General features: G+C 49.7%; 1 long non-coding RNA gene across 1 annotated transcript in view; it reads left to right on the top strand.

Moving 5' to 3' along the window:
* The window catches only part of LOC129387506 (uncharacterized), a 41,042-nt gene extending 27,640 nt beyond the window's left edge, over positions 1-13,402 (top strand). Inside the window, exon 4 of the long non-coding RNA XR_011892578.1 lies at positions 13,241-13,402. This is a non-coding gene — a long non-coding RNA (uncharacterized lncRNA). The remainder of the gene's footprint in view (positions 1-13,240) is intronic.
* The last annotated feature ends 9,183 nt before the right edge of the window (positions 13,403-22,585 follow it).

The raw sequence follows: 22,585 nt of genomic DNA, 5'->3' as shown, positions 1-22,585 counted from the left end.
ACCTCTACCAACGACTGGCTTCACCGCACAAATAGCGAAGCTCGATTCGCAAATCCCGCCCCAGCACTACTCCGAATTCCGCGGCTGCCGAGAAATGTAAGCAGCTATCAACGCGACAAGCCCAGGCGGCGTACCGGCCCCGGCCACCCCAACTTTGTCTTACATCACCCCAAGCTAGCCATCGACGATCACAGAATCATTCTTCGTCCCCGTGGTGGCCTCAAACTTCAGACCATGAACGGCGTTGTGCTTCGCGACGCCATTCTGCAAGCAGCCCGCATCGGGACACCAAGAGGCGAAGCCAGACACCGTAACTATCAACACCCTCTTACACCTCGTCCAGGAACACTCGCGAACCGCAACGCTGACTCCACTACCTCGCCATCAAGTCCGTGATCATCAAGGGCACCGCTTACGGCATCTAGATCTATCAAGCGGCCCCGTAAAACTGCCGCCGCAGTGTGGTGCAGGGGATCCATCTCGCCCACTCATGCGAAGATATCCAGGATCGTCGCAATGACGAGCGGAACCTTCCCATCCTCGACGTTAGGCGCATGGGGGCGACAGAGTACATTATCATACTTTTCGAAAACGACGGGGTGCCCAAGGACATCTACTACTTCTCCCTACTCTATAGCTGCTACCTCTTCAAAAAGAAGATTCAGCACTGCCGTAACTGCAGTGCAATCAGCTACAACGCGGACGTGTGCCCGGCTCCCAAGCAACCCGGCTGCCTTGGCTGTGGCCAAGTCGACCCCTCAGAGAACCGCGCCTGCACCCCGTTCTGCAAAATCTGCGGCAAAGGCCAGCTGGCGGTGGATTGAGCCTGCAAGGACCACTACCGCAGCTCATACCTCGTCAAGGAAAAGGTACTGGGATGCCAAACGAGCCGCCTACGCAACCGCCAACCAGGCTCCCAGGAACGGGGCTCTAACCCAATACCGCAGCCGCTCCACGACCCGCAAACCCCAGGCTCCGCAGCTCACCCTGGACTCCCTCCCGGTGCTGCAGGCTACCGCACTGAAACAGCCCTCCCACCGTACCAAGTCCAATGCCCAATTCCGCTCCTGCACCGGACTCAGGACACCACCGCCCTTAGTCCCCCCAGCCCCCTGCACATGAACCTGGCCGCCACACTAGTGAGGTCAGCTGGGAGGCGTAGTTTCCCAGGGCTCCACCAATCCCCTCTATGAAGAACTGTTGCATCTCGGCACGCAATTTGCCTCCCTCTACACCACGAACCGCCGCCTTCAATCCCACCTGCATATCCTCCAGCAGGCCCAAACCTCTACCTCGGCGACAGCCCGCACTCTCCCGCCACCATCTCCTACTTGCGAACCACCGGCCAAAAAGAAGCCCGCAACTCCCACTACCTCCCCGACTAGGCCAACTTCGGGCGGCGGCAACCCCGGCCCTACCTCCCCAATTCCAAACACTCGTGGAGGCCCAAATTTAGGCCGCCGTACAGACGTCCATCCAGACCTTCACTCAACAATTCTCCAACCTGACTACCCGTCTATACGAATTCGCTCGCCAAATTGAGGAATGATTTAGGGAGCAAGAGGCCCGCCGCGCGACAGCCTCTGCGGCCGCGCTGCCTAAAGAGCAGGCCTCTCCAGCCCATACGTAGTCAAGGGCTACGTATTCAAATATCCGAGAATCCTCAGAGTCCTTAACATGCTTGAAGTACTAACTTAGCACTAATAAAAACACAGAAACAAGAAAGACGGACAAGGACAAGCTCTTGTCCTTCTCCGCGTTTCTTGTTACCGTGTTTTTATTCGCGCTAAATTACTACTTGAAATATGGGCGACTAGCTAGCCCAACAGTCAACTCTTCTTTTTCATGCGCTGAAATCTGGACACACGGGCGGTTTCGTTTTTCGCCTCCATCAGAAAAACAGCCGCCGCAACAGGGTTTGAACCGGCGTCTCTGAGTTTGCATCACAACACCTTAGCCAATGAGCCACTGGGGCGATGATTTAGTAAACAATTACGCGCACTTTGAAGATAACTAAAAAAAAAAAAAGCCCGTGGGACGACTACCCTACACGCCACCCGAACAGGCAGGCCGATACTAACTCTGAAGGTGGTTTCGATTACAATCGCATCGCGTTTTAAACCCTAGACTTTACCTCGCGAGAACACCTCGGTCGTGTGTGTGAGCTTTGCGGTACGAAACAGCAGGCGACGGAGCATCACGGCATCGCCTTTGCGGCAGTTCTTTCTTCTCTGCAGCGCATTCGCGTGGCGGGAGCACGAAAGGTAAAAGCGCAGCTGAATGCCACACTAGCTGACGGGCCACTTTTTGATCGCTGAGCGTAACACAGCAGTAAAGCGAGAGTGATGTTCCTTCTCGGTCTCTTTTATCCCGCAACCAACGAGCGTCTGCGAGCGCTGTAGATGGCAGCGCCGCAATAGCGGAGCGTGGCAGCTGCGGGCACGGTCTTGCTGCGGCCTGGGAACTTTTCACCAAAACTGTACATCGCCGTTGCAGGCTCGTCAGTCACTCTCGCACAGAATTCCTCCGCCACATCAAGCTCAGCATGGCCATAATGGAGTGTGAAATCAACAAAGTAGATTCGCTATTATTATCATTATTATTATTATTTGTTTTGCACACATATACATTTAACAGGAAAGGGAAAGCGAGGAGCAGGCAAACAACTGCCACCGGAAAGGGCACAACGCCGGCCTACTCTTCGGAATGTAGGTGACAGCAACACGGAAATGTAAAGTAGGAAGGAGGGAAGAGGAAAGGAAGAGCAACCGGACAAATCTAAAAGAATAAAGTAGAACACACAGTGCCCATCCGACACAGTAGGTCCGGTCACTGAAGGTCACGCAACTACAGAATGGTAAATAGAAGAAATAGTATCGACGCTACAAACATAAACCTTAATTAACTAAGAAAAGTAAGAACGGTGCGATGAGCCTGATCACGTCGAGAAGCACAACTAGTCGAAAAAGTCATGTCGTAGTTTGTCGTCGCTGTTCCAGCTGTTAAATGTAGCGACCCTTGTATACATCTCAAGCCAGCTTTGTCTATCCTCTAATGTTGAACCGCGCCACGTCGGAGGCTCCCTGGGCTGGTTCAGCACGATTGGGGCCGCTGGTGCTGCGACTGGTGTTGACTTGGCGACGATCTTCCTGGTGTTCTCAGGCAAAAGTTCGTGCTCCGCGGGCAGTCCTTGGAGTCTGCAGCTACTTGGCTGGTTCTTGGAGACGCAGGTATTGTCTTCGGCGTTTGGGAGCCCGGTACATAAACGCCAAGCACCTCCACAAATGTGGTATGGTAGCGACGCTAAATAACACACTAGCGATACTGTGAAAGACAAACCTAACTCTTATTGGGCGAACCTGTACGCACAAAAACAGGCTACACTTAAAGCACAACGATAGCGGCGAACACAGTCGGCGATCGCCGAAATCTGATCTTCCGGTCAAGCGCGTCGGCTTTCACGCACAAGCAATCGAACAGTCCACAATTGTCGCTGGTGCCCGCGTGTCTTGCAGAAAGTTCTACACCATTGGCGTCGCGCATACATGCATTGAAATAACACAGCGTTCTTTGACAACAGACAGTGGATAGAACAATTGATAACATTCGAGAAACTTCCGGTAAATGAGGGCGCGTCCCGCGCTTAGCAGTAACACTTCTTAGGTGGTGAAAAGCGGTCACCGAAAAAGATAAACAAGTACTGTCACGATCCGCCCGGCTTCGCGAACAAGGGAGGGCTCGAGGCAGCCTCCGTTAAACAGATGCTCCGAACGTGGTGGTGACGAACGATGACTGACCGCTGAGCAGCTGTGCTCGTCGGTGTTTATTGGGTGCGGTGCCCAATGTTGCCTACCGATCATGGCAGGCTAGCGAGCCTGGCGGGGCAACGAAGATTATGCCTGAGGGGGCCTCACATGCTTGTTACGCCCACTTGCCCCCAGTTTGTTTATCAACAACAAAAAAACGTCCAAGTTCAATGTACGAGGATCTGCCTCCGCGCTAGCCGGGTCGACGGCGGCTGCTACCCAGGTGAGTAATGGTCCGGTGGCCTCCGCCATCGGGTACTCCGCCTGGGCACCGGTTTTGACGGGCCGGCGTTGTCACGCCGGCTGCTGCCTGAGCCAGCCTCGCTCCATCCGGAGGGTCCGCAGTGGTCGGCCTTGTGAGTTGCGGCGGGCTCGACAGTGGCCCAACGGGCACCGCACTACTGGCATAGCTTGCCGCCTCCGAGGTGGGCGCTGCTCCGCTGGAAGCGACTGGTGGTGCCGCTAGTCTTCCTGCGGGCTGGAACTCGGAAGTGGCAGTCGAGGGTGCTGCCCACGTCCCGAGGCGAGGCCTAACATGGTCGGCGTATCTGTGCCATGTAGCCCCGTCTGGCATGCGAACGAGCAGCGATGATGCGCTGGCAGGAGACGCCACCTGTCCGGCGAACCAGCTGGCTGCTGAACAAGGGTGCCGTACCGGGCCTTTGCTGGAGTCGTGAGCTCCACTTTCCGACGGAAGCTCCTGGCGGAAAGTGGAGCTCACGACTCCGGCAAAGGCCCGGGACAGCACCCTTGTTCAGCAGCCAGCTTCTGTTTCAGCTGCTAAAGGAGCACTCTGGATGCGAGGTCGGGATGCAAGACGTCTAAGGGTGTCTTGACCATCCCACCCAGCAGGAGCTCACAGGGGCACGGCCAGTGACATCCTGGGGCGTGGTCAGGTATTGAAACAGTATCCAGGGAATCTGCGTCCGGGAATCCCTGTCTGGCTCTTCTTGAGCATGTCCTTGATGGTTTGCGCCACCCGCTCAGCTGCACCATTTGAAGCAGAGTGGTACGGCGGAACCATCATCCGGCGGTTTCCGTTCATCGTCAGCCAGGCCAGGTACTTGGGCTGGCGAAAGCAGGGCCATTGTCGGACACGATGATGTCCGGCAACCCCTGGGTGGCGAAGACCTTTTCGTAGCGCTGCAATGGTAGCGCCTGCTGATGGAGTGGTGACGGGTAGAACGTCCACCCACTTCGAAAAACCATCCACCACCACCAGGAAGTAATGGCCATTGAAGGGCCCCCCATAATCCCTATGCAGGAGGGACAAGGGTCTGTGTGGAAACGGCCAGAGGATGATTTCCACATGACGTGCGGCCCGCTGATTCTCCTCGCAGACTTAGGAGCTCTGCACTATGTGAGCGATGTCCTGGTCCAGGCCAGGTCACCAAACATGGGACCGGGCCACCATCTTGGTCTTTTCGACGCCAGGATGACCCGCGTGCAGCAACTGCAGAACCCTGGACCGGAGACTTTGTGAACTCACAACCCTCGAACCCCACAGTAGGCAGCCCTGCTGCTACCTGAGCTCAGCGGCCTTGTTGCTATAGGCCTGCTGAACCGATTCTTCTCCACGGGACACCGCCTTGACCACCTGAGACAGGACTGAGACCCGGCTGGTCGCTTGCCATACCGAAGATCTGGAGAGCACCTCCGGGTACGCGTGCTCCATCATGAACACTTCAGCAGATTCTGGAACAGCATCAGGCAACTCTGGCAGGGGCAGGCGGCTCAGGGCATCAGCAGGTCCCAGGTTCTTTCCCGGACGGTAAACCAGCTGGTAACTGTAAGCTGCCAGCCTCAAGGCCCAGCTTACCAGCCGAGGTGATGCCTGCACGTGAGCTGCCTTGTGAGCCGCTTGTGGTCTGTGACGACCTCGAACTTCCGGCCCCACAGATACTGGTGGAAGCGCTCTACACCGAACATGAGGGCCAGGCCTTGCTGGTCCAGCTGGCTGTAGCGTTGCTCCGAAGCATGAAGCCGACAAGAAGCAAACGACAAAGAGCGTTCCTGGCCATCATTGTCCCGGTGCGCCAGGACGGCTCCCATGCCGTACGGCGATGCATCTACGGCAAGGACAACACGATTGGCAGGATCAAAGTGTACTAGCACTGAAGCCTTGGTGATTAACTCCTAGCTGCGCTGGAAGGCCCGGTCCTGCTCCTTCTTCCAGACCCATTGCTGACCATCTCGAACCAGGACATGGAGCGGCTGTAGATGCTCCGGCAGGTTTGGCAGGAAACTCCTGTAGAAGTTGATGAGGCTGAGGTAGCTCTGGAGCTCCTTGTTCAGGGGCTTACGCGCCTTGAGCCCAGCATCAACTTTGCGGAGAGCTGGGGCTAGGCCAGCCTGGCAAATGACATGTTACCTGTACTCAACACTAGGGACAAGGAAAACGCACTTTTCAAGCTTGCGTAAGGCCGGCGCCCTGCAGCCATGCCAGGACCTTGTGCAGGTTTCGCAGGTGGTTCCTGTCGTCGCTGCTAGTAACTAGGATGTCATCCAAATACACCCCCACGTGCCTGATGCCCCTGAAGAGGTTGTCCATTTTCCTCTGAAATATGGCTGGGGATGAAGCCACACCAAACGGTAAGCACGTGTACTGGAAGAGCCCCAAAGTTTTCGATATTGTGACATACTTCATGGAGGCATCCTGGAGCACCACCTGCTGGTAAGGATCTTTGAGGTCGAGTTTGGTAAACTTCTGTCCACCGGACAATGCTGAACAGAGATCTTCTATAAGCGACAGCGGGTACTTCTCGACTGCAGCGACGGGGTTGACGGTAACCTTGAGGTCCCCACAGATCCTGACACTGCTGTCTCGCTTGATGACTGGCACGATGAGGGCGGCCCATTGAGGAGTCTAGACGGGCACCAGGAAGCCCTCTCGGTGTAACCGTTTATGCTCCTGGGTGACCGGTCCATCAGGGCGAACGGTAGCGGGCGAGGCTTGAAATAACGTGGCCGGGCTCGCTCAGGTACATAGATACCAGCCGTCGTGCCGGCAATTGTGCCCACCCCTGGCTAGAACAGGGACTTGAACTCGGTCAGGACTCTGGGGACATCTTTCACCACATGCAGGCAGGCTTCCTGGTGCTCTGGCAGTCGAACGCCCAGTGCATGAATCCAGTTTTGGCCCAGCAGCGTAGGCGACGATCACTTCGTTAAGTAAAGGGGAAGGGTTGCCTCCCTGTCGCCAAAGCGAATGCTGACCTGTGCCTGACCCTGGATCTAGGAGAGCTGCCCGGAGTAGCTGTGCAACATCACGCCCGAACCCTCGACGGACACACTGGGAAAAGTACGCTTGAAGAGTTTCGCGGCCGTTACTAACACGCTGGCCCCTGTATCCAGCTCCATGGAAATGGGTACCCGCATATTTCGACGGTCAGCATGTACGGCGGCGCAGAGGATGGTACAAGGCCTGTGGGCCACATTTCGCAATCGGCGAGTTCTCGACCACGACGTGGAGCCTAGCCGTGGAAGAACTTGAACCTACTGCCGCACGCCACTGCGGCGTACCCTTGCAACGACTACCCTCACCGCCGCCTTGCGTGGTACCTGGTCTTGAACCAGGCTGCTGCTGCTGTTTGCTGTTCGTCCTCCCCCTTAGGTATACCCGTGCCAGCTGGCCGGTTTTCCCGCACGTGAAGCATTGTGCTTGAGAGAACTGGCACTTTGAGGGAGTGTGGGCACCACCACAGCCACCGCAGGTACTGCCCTCTGTCGCCAACTTGTTGACCGCGGTTACCGCCGACGGTGAGCCAGTCGCACGGGCAATATCGCCGGCGTCCTTGGCGACAACTTCCATTGCCAGCGCTGCCTTCACGGTGCCGTCCAGCGGAGGTCGGGAAGCTCCAGGAGTCTCGTCTGCATGGCGGTGTTGTTGATGCCGCAGACGAAACGGTCCCGGAGCAGCGAGTCCAGTTGGTACCCGAAGGCGCAGGCACTCGCTAACCCTCGTAGCGCAGCAACGAACTACCCGAGGGTATCTCCTTCCCGGCGGCTCCGATTGTTGAAGCGGAAACGCTCCATTAGTGTGGACGGTGCTGGGTTGAAATGTGAGCGCAGTATGGCGAGCAGCTCATCCATCGTCTTAACATGCGGCGTGGCTGGCTTGAGAGGCCGATCAGGAAACTGAAGACGCGGATTTCACAGCTGGCCAGGAAAATGTCCCGTTGTTTGGCCTCGGGTGTCCCGTTTGCCTGGAAGAACACGTGGACTTACTCCTCCTAAATTGGCCAGGCAGACCCATCTCCCTCGAATGGCTCGAGCCTTCCGTACAGCGGCATGACAGCAGCAGCAACAGGAGGCTGTGATTCGCCGCTCGCGGCTGCGTGGGACGATCCGTGTGTACTCGTCCGCCAGTGTCACGATCCGCCCGGGTTCGTGAACGATGGAGGGCTCGAGGCAGCCTCCGTTAGACAGATGCTCCGAACGTGGTGGTGACGAATGATGACTGACCGCCGAGCAGCTGTGCTCGTCGGTGTTTATTGGGTGCGATGCCCAATGTTGCCTACCGAGCATGGCAGGCCACCGAGCATGGCCGGCCAACGAAGATTATGCCTGAGGGGGCGTCACCTGCTAGTTACAAGTACACGTGTCAATAGTTAACTAGGTGGAATTGTGACCCCTCCCTCGAGTCTCTGTCTCAGAACCTTTCAAGAGTTAGCTTTAGCTCGAGTGCTCCTATTTAATACATGTAAAAGGAGAATTCGTTTTTCTCAGCAACCACTGCAAGAAAATTGACGAGGTTTCTCGCATTTAAAAGTAAAACTTAATATATAGCACGCATTGCTTTCGAATTGCTGAGTTAGGTCGTCAATTTTTTATTAAAAATCGGTAAAAATTGAAAATTTTCAAGAGATGAAACTATCAAGTTTTTAACATTGTAACTCAATAACGAAAATAGATAATACAATTTTGTGAATTGAATGTAATCGTACATCTAAAGCGGACAACATTGATATGTTACACATGAATCTAAAAAAAAAATAATATTGGAATACAGCTTTTGCAGAACCCTTGTTACCAACGTAACAAATTCACGTAAGATGTAAAATGACATATCTAATTTGTCCGCTTTGAATGATCTAATGGATGCCGTTTACAGAATCGTAATATCTGTTCTTGATGCAGAGCTATGAATTTGTAAACTTCGTCCTTTTATTTTTTTTTTCAAACGGTCGAATATTCGACGTTTTTTCTAACTTCATGCCCGAAATCGAAATTGCGCTTCCAACTGTCATAAGAATTTAACCTTGTCTCTCAAATGCAACAGATTTCCTCAAAATCGGTCCAGGGGCTATCTCAGAAAAACGTTTTTGCGTTTTACATATATTTGAATAGGCCGCGTCGCAGTTGGGCCCGAGCTAATGCTTCCTCTTAACTTGTAAGCTTCGTGACACTGAAATAATGTCCATAGTCTAATGGCTAAACCTTCCAGCAGCCTTCCTTACGAAATCCGCTTTGAAACCAGCCTTCAACCAACTAGGGTCACTCACATTGTGACGGTCAGCATGTGTCGCTCTTCACTGAACCGCTTTCACGCAAACTTGAGTCACTAGGTATATGCCACTGGATACGTGCTGCTCTTCAACGAACCTTTTCGACGCGAACTCGTGTCACCGATGAATATGTAGTGCTCTTCAATTACACAAAAACGATACTTTAAAACTGATCCGGCGCTGTGCGGAATCGAACCCGCGTCATCTATATTCAAAGAATTTAATCTGAATCTATATTCAGCCACCTGCTACACGCGCATTTGGCTGTAGTGCCGCGAGAGAAGCAGCGTGTATAGACGCAAGCGCGAGAGAGGAGCCTGGCTGAAATGCACACCTCACACATGACGCGGCACGACGGCGGCAATACGACATGTCAATAAACTGCTTCAGTACTAATAGAATTAACATCGGCAGCCCTACTGAGATGCTTTAGGCCCGAAATTGTTTTCTGTTGGCAAGGCGCATCCATAGAAAATGACTGAAATGCAGTAGAAGCCTTTGTCAATGGACAGTGATTGGGCATGGCCTCGTCTGTGTCATTGCAACTTCTGTTCCGGCCGCAGTCTCCATGTTTCTCGTAGTCAAAGCCACCTTAGATTTTTCGGGGCCTCGCTGCTGTTGTACCTTCATTACTGCTTTATTATTAAGTGATAACTTGTCTTCGCAAGCGTAAGCTGGCCATGCTAGAAATTCGGACCTGACAGAAAGAGAGAGAGAGAGAAAACAAGGACAGTAAAGGCAGCGAGGTCAACCAGAACAGCATCCGGTTTGCTACCCTACACTGGGGGTGGGGGAAAGGGGAACAAAGGAAGAGAATAAGCACTGAGTACTGAGCACTGAGTTCAAAGAATTTAATCCGAATTTATATTCAGACACGTACTACACGCGCATTTGGCTGTAGTGCCGCTAGATAAGCAGTCCGACCTGATAATCTTACACATAAAGGAATGCTTACAACGAAGACATCATGCAAGGCTGTGCGTGCATGACATCGTATATGACATGTCTTACAATTTCTCTAGTAACTTGTTAGCGACTTAAAGAGCACATGCTCGTATCTTGCATTACTACGTCCTTTCCGGAGAAATAAATTTCGATGTTCGCCTAAGGAATTGTTTGGCGGTCAATAGATTCCTAGGCGTTACTATCGACAGAGACCTATCATTGAGGCCCCACATCTCATACTTGAACAGGAGGCTTGCCTCTACCAACCATATACTGCGGATTCTGGCCGGTAAAACGCGGGGCACATCCGTGGCATCGATGTTTCAATTATACAAGACGATCGTCCTAGGATACATGCGATATAGCGCTCTAGTACTGTTCAATGCTAGCAAAACTAACATCCTTGTCCTACAGATCATTCAAGGCGAGGTCCTTCGAACACGTCTGGGGCTACCTCGATGTGCGTCAACCGTAGTAACAATTGCCACCGCGAGAGACCATCCAATAAGGACTTACATAGCTGTCAATGCAGTCCGGGCACATGTTCGCCATATAATCAGAGTACCTGACCACCATCTCGATCGCTTGCCTGAGAACACACAAGGCAGCGTTTTCCAAATGAATTGCGGCCTCTTTGTCATTGTGACACTTGCTCGCAACAAGAACGCCATAACATCTATGGCGCTTGAAAAAGCCTCCGGGGTACCTTGGTGTTCTAGTAATTGCGAAGAAGGCTAGCCTAACCGCCGCGGCTCTTAAGCAGATCACATTGGAACTTTTGCATTGTTCGTAGGGTAACCGAATCCATGATTACACGGACGGTTCGGTTCGAAGGGCGCCATCGTTATTCCATTTCAATCGGTCGTCATGAAGTTTAAGACTGCATACTTAACGACAATTATAGGTTCGAAACTGGCCGCTCTTGGCGCTCCTGTCGAATACATTGAAGAAAAAAAAACTGCGCAGCAAATGGACAGTATCTTTTCACTCGAAAGCAGCCGTCGAAGGTTGGTGTCCTAAATCAATGAAATTTGCCATTGCGCCTATGTACGAGGATATGATATAACCTTTCTGCGGCTGCCGGGACATTGTGTCATCCTTGGTATTCCCCTCGCCGATGATGCTGCCCGATGTGGTCCTGTTGGAGCACCGACACTCCTTATACCTTTATCGAGAGTAGAAGCTGCAAAAGAGCTTCGCAGTCTCGCTCGTACCATCACGTTCAGTTACTGGCATACACCACAGAACTCGAACCGTCGTTTAAACATCCTCGACCCACCACTGAAACTGAAATTACTAGCGAACCTTTCACGACGTGACGCAACACTCCTCTGTCGGCTGTGCGTAGGAGTAACATTCACTAACTCCTACAACTATTGTATTAGAATGGCGGACTCACCGATGTGCGCTAACTGCAAGTTTGAAGTGACCATCAGTCATCTTGTGTGACACTGTTCTCGCTTTGATGACCAACGTCAGATTCTTGAGTGTGCCGTGAATCGACTAGACGATAGGCTATTCAAAGAAGCAAAGATCTTGGGAGCCTGGCCTCTCAATTCATTAACCCAGAAAGTAATTCGAGCGCTTCTTCACTACCTGAAGGGAACAGACTTGAGCGCCCGACTGTAGACACCCTGCACCTGACTTACTGCATGGGAAAGTGCGATATAGAGTCATGTTTCCTCTTTCTCTCTCTTTTTCACTCCCCCTCCCCACGTGTGGGATAGCAAACTGGACTCAGTCCGACTAACCTCCCTACCTTTCCTTCCTCCCTTCTATCTCTCTCTCTCTCCTCGATAGTTGCCAACTCTTAGTGCTGCGAGTCAGTGTCAGCGGACGCAGTGGTTTTTCGGGTGTATTCATCAAACAGCACCTCACCTGGACACCAGAAAGTAAAGGGTAGTGGAAAAATTTGGCCTATCTCACATAATAGAATAATTCAGGATTCTTCCTAAGACAGCTTTCTGCCTTCCGCTGGCCAGCTGTTCTTACGCTGCTTCGAAATTTTAACGTCTCCCTTTTTCTCCTGGGACTATTGGGCCAAACCGACAAATAATTAGGCACTACTGCAAACTCCACGACAGGACACGATAGTGAGAGGTCTAAAAAACATTATTCTTTTCCCAGTAACGTCCCCTACGATGTGGCCACAGCTTGGGAGTACTGTGACCTAACTGCCGTCGTTCTCAAGAAAACGCAGCGTCTACCGTACAATCGGAGGAAAGCGGTCGACGGTTCAATATTCAAGAAAACATCAGGAAAAAAAATTCGCCTATCAGAAAATCACAATTGAAAGCAAGTCGTGGCGTATCTTTTAAATAGAGCCACCGCCACTTGTGTTTTTATTCATCAGTAGCTGTTTAGGTGCACGTTGGCCATCGTGTGCTAGCACGACGGAGATAAAAAAAAATGAACACTTTGGCGAAGTCTCTATGCCGCGGTACGGTGGCACCTTCGAGCAAGATAGAACATCAAAGAAAGCTCTCAATGCTTCATCTATTAGCATAACAATGAGTAACGCTAGCACTAGAATACTTACCTATTTAGCCGCAAATTTATTGCTGTCTTGTAGCCGCTGTATAGTGAGCATACTCTATGGCAAGTATCAACGGATTCCGCCAGCCGTCGCGCGTCCCTGCTGTTCAACATTTCTCGAACAATTCTACTACTGTGTGTGGTAAAAGCAATCAGTGATCGCATCAGTGTAGATAGTCAATATAGCGCTTCGTGCGATTCTCAATATACTGCAATTACAGCGTGCTAGGAATGACTTGCAAATCGATAAAAATTACTTTGAAGGTTATGTTCCTCAGTTCCGCATATAGAAATTGGCTTTGCCATGTTTCTTTTTGCTCATTGGTAGTACATTCTATGGTTACTGTAATAAGGTTCATGACGGCCAACTCGTTGCTGAGGTGTTAGCTCCTATTTACAGAATGATGTGCCACATCTTAAAAATGTTTTTCTTCATCCTCTTTTTAGCTGCAGTGAACTGTCCAGATGCTTGCGAGATGTGGGTAAGGGACGACAGTGTAAATACATGGAACACGTTATGTGACCAACAATATGAAGAACATTGCGGAAAGAGAAAGACTAAAGTCTACGACAAAAAGTACTGCGATGCCATAATGGATTACTTTCAGGACAAGAACACAGAAATCAGAACGCAATAAATAATTTCACGAACAAGATAGTTTCCCTGTTGTCGTACCTAGTGTGGTTATAAGGAAGAAACCATCTTTTGTTTGCGTGGCTTCATGTCGGTTTACATGATTCATTAAATCTCGCTTGCATAGTACACCCCGCTGTTGGAGCACTGGGTTAGATCTCTTAAGCATTCAGCCGACATTTATTCTTGTGAAAAGAAGCATAAGTAAATGAGTGGATGAAGATAACAAGTACTAAATCAAAATTACGAAAAATGCTAGGTTTCATATTGTGCAGATGTAACCACAAAATTAATTGTAACTGAGACAGAACACAATGCCGTCATGCTTTTGTGAACACCTAGACCATACGACCTGCACAGGAAGAAGAAGAACAAAGAGGGTACTGCAAGATGGCATCGTTGCTTGAGGAAAAAAATATGATGAAAAACTGGAAGCTTCCGACAACGGGCGCACCAGGTAGACTCGTCTCGGTTTTTATCTTAAGATTAGGGCCGGGAAAAGGCCATTTACGTATCCTAATCATCCACTTTGTTTCTCTTGCTGCCTGATTCATTTTTACATTTTGTACTGCTAGGCTTATTTTTTCAAAGTGTCAGGACAAAATGAATTGTTTAGGAGCGCGTTCTGTCACTGCTCAAATGGGCCTCGAAGTGGCTTTGCGGAAGTTGCTTTGCGCTGCGCTCAGTTGGCTCCATACTGAACCAGTATTCTAAGGGTCCTCTTCTAAAGTTCAAAGATTACCTGTTAATCGGGTCTGGTTTATTGGTTTTGTTGACCAATGTGGATCCTTTTCTTTGCCCACGCTTGGAAACGGCAGCAACAGTACCCCTGTCCAGGCCCTATGGATTTCTGTGTAGCACAGTGACCTAGCGCTCTCAACCTGTGCAGTGGCCTTGAGTGGCTGAGCCTTGCTCCTGAGTTTCAGAACCTGCCATCAACTTCCTGCTCGCGTTGGGACGGCCGGTCTGGGAGCCTTCGTGGACGAATCTGCGGTAGGGATGCAGAAGCAACCACGCAACAACATTTCCTTGTCACCGCCGGCAACGTCTGCATTCAACCACTTGTCGAACGAAATCAAACCTATATTAAGTACGCTGAAGAGCGCCCGCGGCCCGTGGATGTGATTAGGGCCGCCTTCGCATTCGCATTGCAGCTTGCTGACCGTGATTGCAATGAGTTTTTGTCAGCGGGCTGACAGCAGCCAGTGCCCTTCTGAAATTAAGCTCATATTATCATACTCCTCCCCTCAAAATGTTCCGGCCGTGTTTCTTTTTTCAATGCCTCGTAGGCGCAGTTTTCTATAATGTTCTCTGCACAAAGTACATCGCACCAACATACATATAGTTGGACACATGTGGATGATAGAGAAATACCAATATTTAACTCTAGTAAGAAAAGGTAAAGTTTAGAGGCTACTTCCTATGTCAGTATTTATGACAGTCATGATTTGGGCTCCTTGATTGTTAAAGCAGAGACCTACCGTACTGCGAGATTTCAAGCATACGAGTGCTTCGCAGCTCATTTTCATGCAGTGCACCAGCGTGTATACTTGAAAAAAAGCAGGCGGTGCTGGCACACTGCCAAGCTATGAGCAACCGATGAAAATGCCTGAAAATTAGTACGCTAAACAATGCGCTTACTTGCAACAAATCTGGTGAAAACACTAAAATAAATGCCTTCACCAAAGGGATAAAAAATTTCACTGACGACAACTTTACTCCCTAATACAAAATTTTGGCGCAGCTTTATAGTGCTTTCGTTTCACGACATATTGTGGCAAAGAAATTGAGAGAGTCATGTAGCAGAGTCGGCAATCGTCGAAAGTCTGATGTGCGGGTCCAGGGCGTCAGCTTTTATACATGACTCGTCGAAGGTTCCACTGTAATCGCTGGTGCCGTTTTACTTCCAGTTACTACTACAGAATTCGCGCCACGCATACGATTAAATTACAAAACAATCGCAAACCATGATAATCGAAATAAGCGTGAACGAGACCAAACCAGGCCAACCAAACAGGCGCGAGCGCGAGCTTACGTGAGCAGACGATACTATGCATCGAGAGGGCAGACGGGTCCGCATGAAACCAGTTTCCCGCGCCCACGTCACTGAAGGAGCCGCTCTCATTGGTGTCCGCCATTCGCAGTTCGCGTATTTCATCTGCGGCTCCACGTTCGCTCTTTCATCTTTCGCTTTTGTGCTCATTCGCTCGGTTACGCCGCCGATGCATTAGGAGCTGCGCTCTAAAAATGTATTTTTTTTTTCGCGAGGTTATTGCACAATGAAGGCAGCTGCAACCCAAAAGTGCTATGCTGCGCCATACTGCTAATTGTTTATTTTTTGTCTACAGAAGTGCTCTGGCAAGCATTCCTTCACGGTGGTGACGCCGCTGATACTGAAAACATTGCTGGGCCAGTGGGGTATGCTTAGCAGGCAAAAGGTTGTACTAGAAAAGTGGGCAAGCATACTTGTTAGGACATGCACAGGCTTGTACAGATAAACAGAATGTGAAGGGGCAGGGAAAGACCACGAGTGCATGGTCTTCTCGAGAGAGAGTGCAGAGCACCCACGAGAGAGGAAAGAGAACGCCCACGCATCAAGAGAGATACATTGTGTGCACACGTTCCGCACGAGCGCACGCACGTGTGCGGAAGCAAAGCGTACTTCCTCACTCTGTGCGTTATTGCGTATTATTGAACTAAATGAATTTCTCAAGATAATATGCGCCAGGAAATTCCTAAAGTACGACTTATACACAACCTGCAGGCATCATAGCATCGGATTGCAATCGAGTATACAAGAAAACATAATTCTCTTACTCGGAAACTCAAACACAAAGCCCTTTTCCAGCTGCCGTGGTGGCGGTACCTATTTTTGGGTGAGCGCCGACTGAAAAATCCCGGCCAACTAGGGGCTAACAACTTCGCTGTAAAATTGAAAATCGACGTGTTTACACTCACTGGAGAGCAGTCAGCTCTGTGATCCAAGCCAGTGCGGCTTCAAGGACGGATCATCCTTAGCCAACATAAGAGATGCATTCGTACACAACGAGTTTATTTTTTTCTTTTGGTGTTCTCGGATATGGAAAAATCACACGAGACAACATGGTACTACAGCGTTTTGCTAGATCTGTTATGGGCGTCAGGGGCAAAATGCTACATTTCACTGAAAACTGCCTATCACACCGCACCGTTTGATGAGGTCATGTAATGTAATGTTTGTGTCAGGTAAGGTAATGACTGCGTGCAAGGAGTCGCAAGATTTCTCGAGCTCAAGTTCTTTCAAAAACCGACTACATAAAGTAGACCCCACGCTACGGCCAGAACTGCTATCTAGCCTTTCCCGTGGCGAAACAACCTTGATGTGTCACTTCTGGCTGGGACTGGCGTTGACAAACGCCTACTCCTATCGTATCGGAATGGCCCAGAGCCCGATGTGCGACTCCTGTAGGTGCAAGGAAACCATCGACCACCTACAACGCCCCTCTCTGAGGACAACTTTAAACAGATGGGACTCAAGACCGTTCTCCGAGTCAAAGATACTTGGACCGTGGCCACACCCGTCACGGGCACGAAAAGCGATTCATGCACCAGTACACTACTTTAAGCGCACCGACTTTAAAGTGTCCCTGTGCATCCTCCCACACGCACCCTGTGCTCACTGTCACCCTCTTTTCCTCTTTCTATTCCCCTTTTCCCACTCCTATTTTAGAATAGCAAAACGGGTGCTCTTCTGCTTGACCTTCCTGCCTTTCCTGTCATTGCTCTCTCTCTTTCTCTCGGTAATGAAATATCTAAGGAATTCATTGAAGAGACAGCCGTGCCTCAAGGAGGTTTCCTAAGGTGCACCCCCTTCACCGTAAAAATGTATTCGCTCGGCGCATCGATACCACCGGTAATATTCCATTTATTATATGTAGATGATATACAGATTTCCTACAAATGTTGTAGCTAAGATATCAGCGAGACGAAGGCTAAGCTTGCACTGAGGCAACTGTGTGCATGGGCAGATTACAATGAAATTAAATTTAATTCACAAGAGAGTACATCCACAGTGTTCTCCAGGAAAAGAGCCATAGTTGTTTATCCAAATATCTATGTAAATGGGCCGCTCTAGATCTTGGTGCAGAACACAAATTTTTGGGCATTGCACTTTACGAAACTAAATTCGTCCCACATTTGACTTATCCTAAGGGAATGTGCCTCGATGCAATGATGATATTACACATTTTATCCCGCACCACTTGGAGAAGAAAGAGAAAGTGAATGTGAATTTACACAGAAGCCTCTTGAGAGCTCGAATGTATTACAGCGCGCCCATATGCCCGTCGGGTACACACAACGCGCTCAGAACCCTCGTCTCGCTAAAACCACTCGGACATCCTCCTGGAAACACGCATTTACAACTAGTCCAGTGGAGAGCATTTACGCCTACGCGATTGAATGGCCACTAGACCTGCTGAGATTATGCATTAGTTTTATCTAATTCCTAAAGTCACAAGCTGATTCGAAGCACCCTTCTGGCCGAGCAGTAAGTGACTTGCCAACCAAACCTTAATTGCACATAAACCGACAGTCGAAAATGCAATTTTCTGCGAAAAGGCAACTGTTTAAAGATATGGACATCCCCCCGTAGAGCACCACCCTAAATCTGCCGAATAGTGCACCACAACCATGGCAGTTGCGATGCGTTGACTGCGGTATATTGTTCATGGATGTAACTCAGCGAAGCCCAAAACCACTTGTACACAGCTACTTCCTTGAACTACAGGTAAAGTGCTCTTGGGCGGACTACAACACAGATGCATCAAAGTCGGTAGCCGGTGCATCCTACGCAGCCTTAGGCACATCCTGCTCAATTTGAGGAGTGTTAAACTGGGACACGAGCATTTTTAAATCGGAAGCGCACGTAATTATGTTAACAGTCAAGCGGAAAAGAAAGATAAGCCTCAGCAAGGCAATAATCAATGTCGACTATTTAGGTTTTGTGAACTCCTTGAAATCTCTTCAGATGCACGGAAGTAATGTTTTTACACATCTATACTCGTCGCAATGTGCTGCTTATGCTTCCGGTCAGCACGGTACCATGTGCTGGGTGCCCGGCCATAGAGGCATTGAGGGCAATTAACCAGCTGACAAAAGCGCTGCTTCTGCTATCACTGAAAATCAGCAAACAATCACAATTACCTCGTATACTGACCTAAAACCTACATTACGCCTGAAATTGAGAATACACTAGCAGCAGTAATGGGACGGAGAAATATCTAACAAGCTTCATGCGAATGGTGCGCAAATAAGTAATTCATTTGCTGATAGAAAAACAAGATGCAAAGATGTATTACTATGCAGACTGAGAATAGGGCACACTTATGCAACACACACTTACATCGTCAGGGGTGGTGATGCCCCTTTCTGTGAGGCGTGCACTGAGACGTACACGGTACTTCATGTGCTCATATATTGTAAACAAATGCAATGTGGCAGAACGAATCATTTTGAGGGAATATATAAATGCTGCATACCGATGCACCTATCCTGTTCCTTGGTAATAAGCAATTTTTTCTTTGCCATAGGCACACCTATTCAATTTCGAGAGATATATTAGCTTCACAGGTGTGGTTTACCGGAAAGGATATCCTATATATATGACCATGCGGATGGGTCACTTGGAATGTCGGCGATCTCTCGGCCCCTGCTGAAGCAGGAGTTATTTACTAAGGTTGCAAGACAACATTACTTTTCTAACCATGACCAACTTGTCACCGTTATATCTTCAACTGAACTTTATCTACCAGTCTTTAGAACGACACTATACAACGTTGTTTTACTAAACTCTTTCTTACAATCATAATGAACTGATAACACCTGCATGGCTACCATCATCATTGGCAGCATTTTTAGTAGAGGTTATGCACATATCTCTTCATCGACTATTTGCAAAATAATCTTGCACAACACTATATTTTTAACCCATCAAGGCGCAAGAAAAATCTACCAGTTACATTTTGTTGATTTTTCTTTCTCAGGCGATCTCTTCATACTGTAAATACCTTGTAGAAGTTTTGTGAGTAGCCTTTCATTCTTTAAAACGCTACGAAAGCGTATTTTATAAAGTACCTTGGACCTTTTATGGGAGCGAAAGTTGATGAAGGTCACGAAATGTATATGCTATATCTTGGAGCGTCGAAAAAGAAATACGCTTGCAGCGACGAGTCAAACGAAATTTTGCACAAGCCCTCATAACCTTGTGGTAGCAAAATTAGCATTCCTTGGGAAATATTGATTCGTATAAAATTGATTTCACTGATCAATTGTGTAACATGATTTCATGACGTAACACGAAAATGCTTTGCTATTGCTTTCAGAGGCGCGCGCAAGGCAAGTATATTGACGCAGATGTAGAAGCGATAATTTGCGATGAATACAGGCATTCAAAACTAAAGCAATGAGCATTTGGTTCAGTGGTAACTGAAACATTCAAGAGATTGGTTAGTTCTCCAATGACAGTTGGTTCTTGCATTACAATCCTGTTTGATTGCTAGGTGTCAATTTTGTTAGAATTTTCTGTTACTTCAAGGGGTGGTGTCTAGGTCTTGTTCACCAATCTGGGTTGCCCTACAATGTGGCCGTCTTCGCAGGACCATTCTTAGCAAGATGGCGTAGCAAAGAACACTGTGTATTTTGTGCTGAATTATTTACAGATGAAAATGGTACTGTACGTTTAAACGTACGCTGCGTGCAAATAGGTTAACGCTACAAAATATTTAGATTAGTCATGGCGCTCATTGGTGAAGCTTGCCCTTGCTCCAGAAAAAAACCCTACAAATTATTATCAACTATGCCTTGCATTCGCCATTCGTTTGCTGACGGTAACTTTAGAACCTGACAGCGACTGTTTCAGAGCCATTTTTTTTTTCGACAATCCCTTCATTTCACTGCGTATTTGGCTTAACGTAATAGTTCTGCGGAAAGCGCGGAGGTGGAGAGAACTAATTAATAAAGGGAAAGTGAGACATCTGCCCAAACCTAGCAAAGTGCTACAATGCAAACCTATACAGATTCCTCGAAAGAAAAGCCTCGCAGTTGAAGAAAAATTCGTCCTGGTCCGCGACTGCAAATCGGGACTAACGCCTTTCTGGGGCAGCCGCTCTGTCATCTGAGATAACACTTGTAGACGAGCGCGCCCAAGTTGGCGAGCGTGGTCAGCATGGGCGATTGCATCACGGGCATAATCGCTAGTTGAAGCTGTGGCGGACGGAAGCACAGTGTCCAGTGGTAGCGTTGGTTCGCGGCCATACAAGAGGTAAAACGGAGAAAAGCCAGCAGTTTCGACACGGGAAGAGTTGTATGCAAAGGCAATGTAAGGTAGAGCCAGGTCCCAGACACGGTGGTCGTCGGAAATGTATTTGGATAGCATGTCTGTAAGGGTGCAGTTCAAGCGCTCAGTGAGGCCGTTCGTTTGGGGATGGTAGGAGGTGGTAAATTTATGCCGTATTGAGCAGGCACGCATGATGTCGTCGATGACTTTGGCCAAAAACGTACGGCCACGGTCTGTTAGCAATTGACGCGGAGCACCATGCATCAAAATAATATCATGTAGGAGGAAGTCCGCAACATCGGTTGCGCAACTGGTCGGATGAGCGCGGGTTACGGCGTAGCGGGTCGCGTAGCCCACCGCGGCTGCAACCTACTTGTTCCCTGATGTAGATTCCGGAAATAGGCCGAGAAGGTCTAAGCCAACACGATGGAAGGGCTCGGCAGGAATGTCGAGCGGCTGCAGGTAACCAGCGGGGAGCTGGGAAGGCTTCTTGCGTCGTTGGCAAACTTCACAAGCGGCGACGTAACGTCGTACGGAACGGGCAAGACCCGGCGACGTACACGGTCCGTACACGGTCATAGGTTCGAGATACGGCGAGAAACGGCGACGTACACGGTCATAGGTTCGAGATACACCGAGATGTCCTGCCGTTGGTGCGTCGTGGAGCTCTTGTATAACGGTGGAGCGGAGGTGTTTAGGTATAACAAGTAGGAACTCAGAGCCGTCCGGATGAAGGTTACGACGGTACAGAGTACCGTCGCGGAGGACGAAGAGGTGTAGAGTAGCATCGGCCGGAGAGTGCTCAAAACGGTCGATGAGTGCTCTGATGTAGGCGTCACGGCGTTGCTCGTCGGCGAAATGAAGCAGCTGTGATACAGAGAATACGCAAGAAGCACTGGCACTATTAGAGGAGTCAGAGTCGTCAACACGGTAACGCGACAAGCTGTCAGCGTCTTGGTGCAGGCGGCCCGTCTTGTACACCACGGAATATGAAAATTCTTGTAGCCTCAAAGCCCATCGACCAAGCCGCCCTGTAGGACCTTTTAGCGAAGAGAACCAGCAGAGAGCATCATGGTCAGTGACTACGGAAAAAGGGCGACCGTAAAGGTAAGGACGGAACTTCGCAACCGCCCACAGCAAGGCATTCTCGTTCCGTAATGGAATAGTTGCGCTCCGATGATGTGAGGAGGCGGCTCGCATAAGCAATAACGCGATCCTGGCCACGCTGACACTGGGCTAAGACGGCACCTACGCCATGACCGCTGGCATCTGTACGCAATTCTGTAGGAGCATCAGGGTCGAAGTGGGCGAGAATGGGTGGTGAGGAGAGAAGAGTAATGAGACGAGAGAAGGCGGCGGCTTCTGCAGTACCCCACAAGAATTGTACGCCTTTCTTCAAAAGATTAGTGAGGTGTCTAGCAATTGCCGCAAAATCTTGAATAAAACGACGAAAGTACGAGCATAGCCATACAAAACTTCGTACGTCTGCGGCTGTTTTCGGAACCAGAAACTCTCTGACAGCGCGAGTTTTGTCGGGATCAGGCTGTACTTCGGAAGCGTCAACGAGATGGCGCAGAAGAGTAATTTGCCGGTGGCCAAAACGACATTTGGACGAGTTAAGCTGCAGCTACGCCTTTCGAAATATATCAAGTATAGTTGTGAGACGTTCAAGGTGAGTGTCGAACGTTGGAAAGAAGACGATGACGTCGTCGAGGTAGCAGAGGCATGTGGACCAGTTCAAACCTTGGAGCAAAAGAGTCCATCATACGCTCGAAGGTGGCAGGGGCGTTGCATAATCCAAACGGCATTACTTTAAATTGGTATAGGCCGTCAGGTGTGATGA

Source organism: Dermacentor andersoni, chromosome 2 (assembly GCF_023375885.2).
Source record: "Dermacentor andersoni chromosome 2, qqDerAnde1_hic_scaffold, whole genome shotgun sequence".
Lineage (NCBI taxonomy): Eukaryota > Metazoa > Arthropoda > Arachnida > Ixodida > Ixodidae > Dermacentor > Dermacentor andersoni.
The sequence above is the reverse complement of the archived record's forward strand: the minus strand, read 5'-3'. Positions and strand labels throughout refer to the sequence as shown.